Source organism: Hyaena hyaena, unplaced genomic scaffold, assembly GCF_003009895.1.
Source record: "Hyaena hyaena isolate Hyena2069 unplaced genomic scaffold, ASM300989v1 scaffold_620, whole genome shotgun sequence".
In the NCBI taxonomy this organism is placed as follows: Eukaryota; Metazoa; Chordata; class Mammalia; order Carnivora; family Hyaenidae; genus Hyaena; species Hyaena hyaena.
This window is the reverse complement of record NW_024081254.1, coordinates 891,759-901,191: the sequence shown is the minus strand read 5'-3', so window position 1 is coordinate 901,191 and position 9,433 is coordinate 891,759. Positions and strand designations below refer to the sequence as shown.

At 39.7% G+C, this 9,433-nt stretch overlaps 1 pseudogene; it reads left to right on the top strand.

Moving 5' to 3' along the window:
• The first annotated feature begins 4,091 nt into the window (after positions 1 to 4,091).
• Positions 4,092 to 7,769, top strand: LOC120249018 (annotated as a pseudogene).
• Positions 7,770 to 9,433: the final 1,664 nt, after the last annotated feature.

Sequence of the window (9,433 nt, the reverse complement as noted above, 5' to 3'; positions counted from 1 at the left end):
TCTCTACTCCATTTCTACACACCCTGTGGACGTAGCTACCCTCTCCTTATCTGGGCTACACATAAATGGTTAAAAGTGTTAATTTACCTGGCTGTCATGTCAAAGTTAAAGGCAAGTGAGAGGAAGAGTTTTGTGGGTAGCCTTGACAAGGTGATGATACTTACGGAAAGTTCTCAGCCCCTACAATAGGTAGCAGGATCGGGCCAGAGCGCGTGACATGAGCTTCTAGCAGCAATTCAGCTATCAGTTTCTTTGCTCTGCTTCTGACCACTCACCTGACTTGTTACTTCTCACTGCTTTGAGAGCTCCTGACCTGTAGATCTGCTGTCCTGCCTGACCACTCCATCTGAACAATGGATACGGTAGGTCTACCTATTGTTCTTCCTAAATGCAGGGAACTCAGATGCAGGCCACTTGAAAACTTAAGAATCATTCTAGTCTGTAGCATCTCTTGGGCCTTAATCTAATATTCATACCAAAACAACATGAAGACAGCTTAGGAAATCTTTAGGCTAATCATTCATATGTTTTTTTCTTATCTCTAAATCCCCTTGGCATTGTAAGCTCTTTTTGGTTAGTAGACTTCAATTTTCATCTCCTGTATGCCTGCCACCCTACTCTCATCCTCCACTGCTGACTTAGCTCTATCTCTGTTGGATGGTTAATGAATCCTCCATATTCTCAACATTTCATTGCATTTGAAACCTAGGTCTCCTTTAAGGACACTGATTCCATGCAGCCCAATTTCCTTTCTCTCGGCACACATACACACACATGCATGCATGGAGGGTGAAGGCGGCTGGTAGGAGGTGATTAGCCTTGCAGTTTCCTCCTTTGCCACTAGAATGTTTAGATACTTGCCAAACTAAGTCCATGTTCACCTCCAAATTGTTCTCTTTGGTGGATCTTACCATCGCACTACATATAATTTATCCCTCCTTGTAACTCACATTTATGGCCCTGGAAAGGCCCTTAATGGATGCCCACCAATGAATTAGGTCCTTAGTCGTACCTGACTCCTTGAAATGCTTGTGTGTGGTTTCCTCATTTGCTTGGAATGACCCATTTAACAACCTACCTTTGCAATTCCTTGATCTCAGCTCTTCCAGAGACATTTGTCTCCCTGCATCCACTGGAACACACTTTTTCAGGCACATCTGTTATGTTCTCCCAACAAAAGCCTTCCACATCCCATCTTCCCTCGCAAGCCTACCTGCGACCCCTTTTGTACTCTCAGTCTTGAGTCTTTTATTCTCTACCTGGTTTTAAGCCCCTTTAGGGTTCCTTTTTAGGACCTCATGGTTGCTCAGTTGAATTCCTCCTTTACCAGCTGCCTTGCTCTTTCAACTCATTCTGTTTACACACCTACCCTCTAATCCTAGGTCAGCTCTCTTATTGACCTTTGCTACTCCTAGAACCATTCAGAACGGGTGTAATGAAAGACAGCACTGGAATCAATTATTTATCCTGATAGTGTGCACCTAGCATCTCATCCTGCTGTGGTTTGACAGGCACCAGAGGTCCCTGCTGGCCGTATGACGTATGCTCTGCCTCAGAGCCCAAACTAGCAGCACTGAAAATGACAGAGCCCCCTTACTGGGAGAGGGAGATGAATTATGCTGTTGTAAAAGTTTCTGTTTACATGTGCACATACATAATAGATAATTTTATAGGAACGAACAGATATGATTATATCTTATGTACAAATTGGTGGGGAGAGATTTAGCAGAGTTTCTGGTTGTTTTCCTTTTTGGTTTAGTTTCCACTTTTCTTCTCATTCCCTACATCAAAATCAGCCTCACCTCATAAACACATACCCAGAAAATCTGTGTCAATAACCCAGAATATACCTGGGTTTTTTCTTCCAAGCTTATATACCTAAAGATATATACAAATTCGTACGTATAAACACACATTCATATATTTGTATATATATACACATACACATATACATGTGTACACACATACATGCATACATACGTACATACGTCCATGCACACTATAGATACATAGGATTTTTGGTACTCATTTTAAAGGTGAGCTCATAATATATACATTTTATATTCTTCTGTCATTATATCTTATCTGGCAGAAATCACTCCAAATCAAAAAGAACAGTCATTTTTTACACCGAATTATTAACTTTGTTAATTTACATAAACTACCAAACATGTGCATACAAAACCTGAAATTTATTTGAATTTTAGAATTGAAAAGGGAATTTAAAAACTCCTAGTTGAGCCATCCTACAGAACATATGAGAAAACTAAGGCTCAGTAAACATCCGTGATTTCTCCAGGTCTTGCAGCCAACTAGTGCCACGCCTCAGATCAGAACCTAGCCCTGGTACCTCCCAAGTCCAGTCCTCTCTGAATCATACTACACAGAATCCCATAAATTTGTATTAGAGGCCATTCTGACGATACTTATGACTTAATGTGAGAGTATGCTGCAGCATAAGATACATTTTCAGGCCTAAGGTAGGGAGGAAATAGGGCAGAGCAAGAATTTGGGAAAATTCCTATTAACGTATTGGTGTGGATAGATCAGTCTGTTTTTATTGAGCCAGATTTATCAACCAGTGGAGACTCATTAAGAGTGCCAGCATTTGAAGGGGCATTAATAAAAGAAATTTGTGTTGAAGAGCTCTGTAAAAGGAATGTGAAAGGAATTCACTTCCCATCTTAATAGAGCTTCTCCCACCCCCTCCCCAAAGAAGCTGTAGGTAGACTGTGGTTGAGGATCCTCCCTGGGCCCTCAGGCACATCTGGAAAGGCTCAGCTTTCAAACTGGAGCCCCTTTCACAGTGCTAGAAAAATTTGTCTGGAGTCTTAGAAAACTGTTTCCCAAGATGATAAAACTTGTGGCAAAATGTGAGAACCTTTATGTGCATAGGAAAAAACCCACACTTTTACATCACATTTCTTAATGGGGCATATATGGATCTATTAATAAAGAGTTATCCTCTGCCAGATTTTTCTGCACTTGGTGAATTTCCATTGTCCCCAAAGGACCCTGAGTATCAGTTCTTTCAGTCATCAAATAATTTAGGGGCATGCCAACATTATGCTAGGTACTGAATAAAGGGAGAGTTTGGTTGCCCGGGCCTCCCATATCCGAGTGGGAAATGTACCACTGAATATCCTGCGTGCTTGTCCCTGCAGAGAATTCATTGTGGGCTTCATGACCTTCACTGACAAAATAGAAATGAACAAATGTTCCTTCAAGGCAGCTAATTCCTAGGTTATTATGAAGCTGATTGGATCTTTTGTATGCATTCCAAAGACTCCAAAGAGAATCCTTGAAGGTATAATTCCAGCAGAAGAGGTTTGCTACGGACCCCTGGAGACACTCTACAGCAGGGGCCCTTCCACTGTGTTCCATGTGCTTTCAGGTTGGTCATAGGGCATCTGACAGTTGAATAGAAAATTGCTTTTGGTGCTGGGTTTTCTGTGACAGTTCAGAAACAGTACTACTAGGTTCCAGGCCTATATTGTCTATTTCATCTTTTCCTTGAAGTGCTCTGCATCTTTATGCATATAATTCTAATAGGATTTTTTTTTCATACCTACCATGTATCAGATCTCTGCTAGGCACCACAGAGGTGTTTTTCTCATACAATCGCCTTGCCAGTCATATTACCATCCTCACTTCAGAAAGGAGAGACTGTCACAGAACTGTAAGCATCAGAGTGGCAATGAACCTCAGATCTCTGTATCTTGGAAGTCTGGATTGAGACCCCTGGGTGTACAGTACCCCCGCCCAACCCCCCAGGTCGGGATCAAAAGAGAATCCGGAGGTGGAGACTGAGTTGAGGCATGAGTGTATTCTGATGGGTCAGTGTTTAGAGGTGAGCCTAATTTTCTAAAGCTGAATATTAAATGTTTACAGGATGTATTTGATGTTAGCACGAATTTATTTCCCAGAGCTGGGATTTTCAGTGATTGCCATTCCCACACCAGTACTGTGAGGAACAGCGGGAAGGGAGAACAGGTTGACTTTTCCGAGAATGAGACAGTTTTCTAAAAAGAAGCAGCCAGAAAGAGGAACTATAATTCCCAGTCCTGACAGAAAATATCTCTAGGGTAATTATGGCTGATCCAATGCTTGTTTCTCTGGGTAATCAGATAACCCAGCTTTCAGTGAGTGTATATTTCTCTTTGTCTCTTTAGTTAACCATTTCTAAGTACAGGTGGACTGTAGGAGACAAAGTGGCCTCAATTCACCCTAGATGACAAAGTATCTCTCATGAGACTGTATGCCATAATATATAGTTACTTACATTTAAACGTAACCATTCCATAGCTCTTATATTTGTTTAATGTTCATTTTGCACAAAACCACCTCTACAATAGATTCTTGGTCAATTGGTATTAACATGTCAGTATTTATTCAAGAAAGGAGAGCAACCTCAAAAAGAATAAGGGACCCTTGAGAACTTACCCATTGACACTGTGACAGAGCTAGGGATTCAGTGGCTGTGGGGTGACATGCTGAATGTGATGTTTCTCATAATTTCTCATGTGTTATATCACTACACTCATTAGCTGAGGATGTCAGCTGAGTAGTGTAGTAGTAGTAGTAGTAGTAGTAGTAGTAGTAGTAGTGGTATAGTCTGCCCATTTTCTGGATGCTTACCACTGTTTGGTAAAAGATGAGGAGTTCTGAGTTCACTTCCCTATAATAAAATCAACTGTTTGGTTAATGTTATTTTGACACAGTTAATGCCTGAATAATTCCTCAGCCCCCTACTCTCTACCCTGAATCCAGATTTCATCTTTGTAGGTTTCTTAGCTATTTTGTATTAGCAAGATATCTTGATGAACTAATTCCATATATTAAGCATGTGCTCTGACAAGAATTGAATGACTAAGAGCCCCCAAGAACAGACCCTCTATCGTGTTGTCCTCTCTTGACATGCCATATGTGGGTATTACAGGGAGACAAAATGAGCTTATTATATATTTTAGAAAGAAATATCAAAGTATTAAAAAGTTCTCCAGTCCCACCAGCAGCCAACCTTTTGTTTTCCAACTTTAATTTTATTATAAAGGTAAAAAAAAAATTGCTAATTGTTACGCCATCTCAACTGTCTTTACTTGGTGGGCTTGAGGGGATCAGTGGGTGAGGATTGGGCATGGGAGTATGAGTTTTTGCCCACGCGTGTGTTTGCGTGTTACTTATGGCTATTAATTATCTAAGAAAGGCAAATGCTCAAGTGAAGAGAAACAGACAGCGGTTCACAGTGATTATGAAGCTGTGTTTGTACCACTGCCAACTCTTGGGGGAAATTTCAGATCTGTTGTTAGAGAAAAAATACTGAAAGTCTTCAAATGAAATCCTGAAAACTATAAAGATTTATATATCTTGGTAATTCAAACTAGGGATAGTTATTATTTATGAAGTCTAAATGTTTGTGTTTCTATGCTACAGTATTTAGTAGTGATAATTATTCACATACAGTGTTTATATTAATCCTGACCATGCTAATTCAGAGTATGAGCTTTTATTTACCTTTCCTTTTGAAGCCAGTTCATTAGGCAAATTATCAGTGTAATTTGCTTACTGTCATTCAGAGAACCAGCAATATTCAAACATTTTAGATATATCTGTACACAGTATTGTTTTAATTTTATATAAAATATTCTTCTTTACTTGAATGTTACCATGTTAACTTCAAACTCAGCATGTTTATACCGAAATCTTCACTTTCTAGGATAAACCACTGTCTCCTGCTGACTACCTTGTTTTTGTTTCTATAACTATTCCCCTCATCTTGGAACCTCAAAGTCTTCCTTAAGGACTCCTTTTCCTTAAAGACTCCTCTCATGTTGTGAATATTTATTCTTTTGGAACATCCAGAAAGCTCTGTCTTGCTATTACGTTTTACAGTTGTCCTTTTAGCTTATTTCCAGCATCTCCATTTCAAACCTCTACTAATCCACTGAAATTATTTTTCATCTCTCTGCCTACCATTTTTCCTCCAATCCATCCTACACACCAAAGATCCTCCATTTTTAGGGCACTTGTGGGGATGAGCACTGGGTGTTATATGGAAATCAACTTGACAATAAACTATTTGTAAATAAATAAATAAATAAATGTAATAAAAAATAAAAATAAAAAAATAACAAAGATCCTCCATTTTTTTGGCATCAGCACACCACATAATAGGCATCCAGGGTATAGACAGACCAATTATAGGTAAAATTTTAAAACACTGTCATAATTTTTAAACAATAGTAAATAGTTTAAAAGTGATACTAATAGAAATTATGAATAATTAATTCATTATAATAATTATGGCAGTGGAAATGAAAAAAACAAAAATTATATTAGTGAGAGGGAAAGAGTATCTTTACTCTAAAATGAGGGTACACATAACCAGCTGTAACAGTAGATTGCATATGGAATCTGTTTCTTCATTTATTCTTTATTTCTACTAAATTAGAAAGATCTAACTTAAAAGTCAATGTGGGAACAAGAAGGAAGGAGAGAAAATGGCATCCACAGATTATAGTACCTATAGCCAAGCTACAGCCCAGCAAGGCCACAGTGCTTATACTACCCAGCCCACCATGAATATGCACAGACCACACAGGCATATGGCCAGCAAAGTTATGGAACCTATGGATAGCACACTGATGTCAGCCTTACCCAGGCTCAGACCACTGCGACCTATGGCCAGACTATGCAACTTCTTATGGACAGCCTCCTGGTGGTGATACTACTCTGAGATTTGATCTTGGAGGCATGAGTGGAGGTGGATGGGAAGGAGGCTGTGGTGTAATGGGTGCTAGAGAGCAAGGTGGCTTCAGTAAGCCTGGTGGACTAATGGACAAAGGACCAGATCATGATCTAGGCCCAACTGTAGATCCAGATAAAGACTCTGACAATAGTGCAATTTATGTGCAAGGCTTAAACGACAGTGTGACTCTAGATGATCTGGCAGACTTCTTAAACAGTGTAGAGTTGTTAAGATGAACAAGATAATCAGACAACCCATGATCCATATCTACTTAAACAAGGAATCAGGGAAGTCCAAAGGCAGTACTACAGTGTCCTACGAAGACCCACCAACTATCAAAGCTGCCTTAGAGTGGTTTGTTGGGAAAGACTTTTAAGGAGCAAACTTGAGGTTTCTCTTGCTCAGAGGAAGCTTCTGATGAATAGCATGCTGGTTAGTATGAATCCCCATGAAGGTAGAGGGATGCCACTCCCACTCCTCGCAGGTCCAGGCGGCACAGGAGGTTGCCTAGGAGGCCATGGAGGAGACAGAGATGGCTTCCTCACAAGAAGGTCCCAAGGTTCTTGAGGGAACCCATGTGGAGGAGGACACATCCACCACCGAGCTAGACACTGGCAATGCCTGAGTTTGGGGTGTGAAAACCAGAACTTTACCTAGAGAACAGAGTACAGCCAGTATAAGGCCCCAAAGCCTGAAGGCTTCCTTCCACCATTTTTTCCATCCCTGGATGTTGGTAGACCTTGGCAGGGGTGGCCCTGGTGGCATGTGGGGAAGAAGAGATGTCCTCGTGGATCCCCATGGTCTTGGTAGAATGTTCAGAGGTGGCCATGGTGAAGACAGAAGTGGCTTCTGTTGTGGCTGGGGCATGAACTGAGGTGGCTTTGGTGGAGGAAGATGAGGTGGCCCGAGTGACCTCCTGGGACCTTAAATAGAACAGATAGGAGGCAAAAGAGGTGGATGTCGAGGATGGTGAAAAATGGATAAAGGCAAGCACTGTCAGGGATGCAGAGACTGGCCCTAATAGACACAGAGACCCCACGAAGCTGCATTGACTACCAGAGTTATTTGTTATTTTTTATTCATTTTTTTAAAGTTTATTTATTTTGAGAGAGAGAGCATGTGAGCACAAGTGGGGTCAGGGGGGATGGGGCTGAGAGAGCAAGAGAGAATCCCAACCATGCTGGGCACTGTCAGCACAAGTGCTGACAATGCGGTGCTCGATCTCATGAATTGCAAGATCATGACCTAAGCCTAAATCAAGAAGAGTCAGATGCTTGACTGACTGAGCCCTCCAGGTACCCCTACCAGATTTAGTTTTTAAACGAGAAATTGTTTTATAATTCTGTGTTCACAGTGTTGACCACAACATTATGATTATTCGTTGTCTGTACTTTAGTATTTTTTAGCATTTGAGAAAAAACCTTAAAACAAGTTAAATTTTTAAAAAAGGTCATTGTGAAGCACACCAAATATTTGGTGGCCTTTCAGCTAGTTCTGTTTTTTTCTGATAATACAAGGATCCAGAAATTGTGGAAAGTTTCACCAACAAACATCCAGTGCCTTATCAGGAACTAATTAGGCTGAGGGCATGCTCTTCTGAAAAGTGGCTGGTATGTTGAATTCATCAACACAGAAGATAAATGGCCAATGAATTTCTGATGAATTTTTGATTGGATTTGTTTGTGATCATGATTTCTTCATATTCAATTTTTGCATTCAGATGTGTTAAATATGGTCAGTAATATACCGGTTTCTTTCTTCAGTAAGTTTGGAATATCTTTAAATGGTAAGATAAAAATTCTGGTCAACTAATCCACTTATATCAAAATTCAGCCTTTTTAGGAAATTTCCCGTCTCTTCCTAAATGTTAAAAATTATATGCTGTCTATGAAGTAATAGATTCAGGATTCTCCAGATATTGAATATACAACTGAGATATGCCACTGGAAATTAAAGAAATCTTTTTTACTGGATTTTTTTTTTTTTTTTACTTATTGTTTCATTTGACAATCTTTACTCTTGACAGCCAGAGTTCTTGAGTATGAAGAAACAGAATCTTCTGTTCTCACCCCATTTTCTTGCACAGCGTGCTTTAAATTCTTGCCTACGATCTAATGATACTCATAGTTTTTCTTATTTCATTCAAGCTTCAGTCAAGTTCAGGGGGCACACTTACACTGACGACTATAGAAGAAAGCAATGTTGTATCACCCCAAGGTGCCGCTTCTGTCATTCACATGACGATATCTTACTTTGTTGTACATATTGATCACACTCAGTCAATAACCATCCTAACACATTCTCATGTACACCAAGGCTTACAAAATTATCAGCAAGCAAGAAATCTCTTCCCCTCTGGCAGTAGTTTTTAGTGATAAATAATTGTCAATCATTTCTCCTTTTACAGTTATGATCTACATTACACTGTGGACGTCTCTGATTTCGTACAAGTCTGAAGAAAAATGTCTGCTAATAAAAGCTGAACAGTAAATATTACATGTTCTTTCACCTTGCATACCACTGATATTATCCATCTTCTAACAGTTTCATACATGATTTCACAATTAGATTATTCTGCTTTTCTCCATAAGGTTACTGTCACTGAACTTATTTGCAACTTTGAATGATATCTTATTAGTTTTGATTTCTTCTCTGCCTTTAGTTGGGGGAACTCATCAATACTTT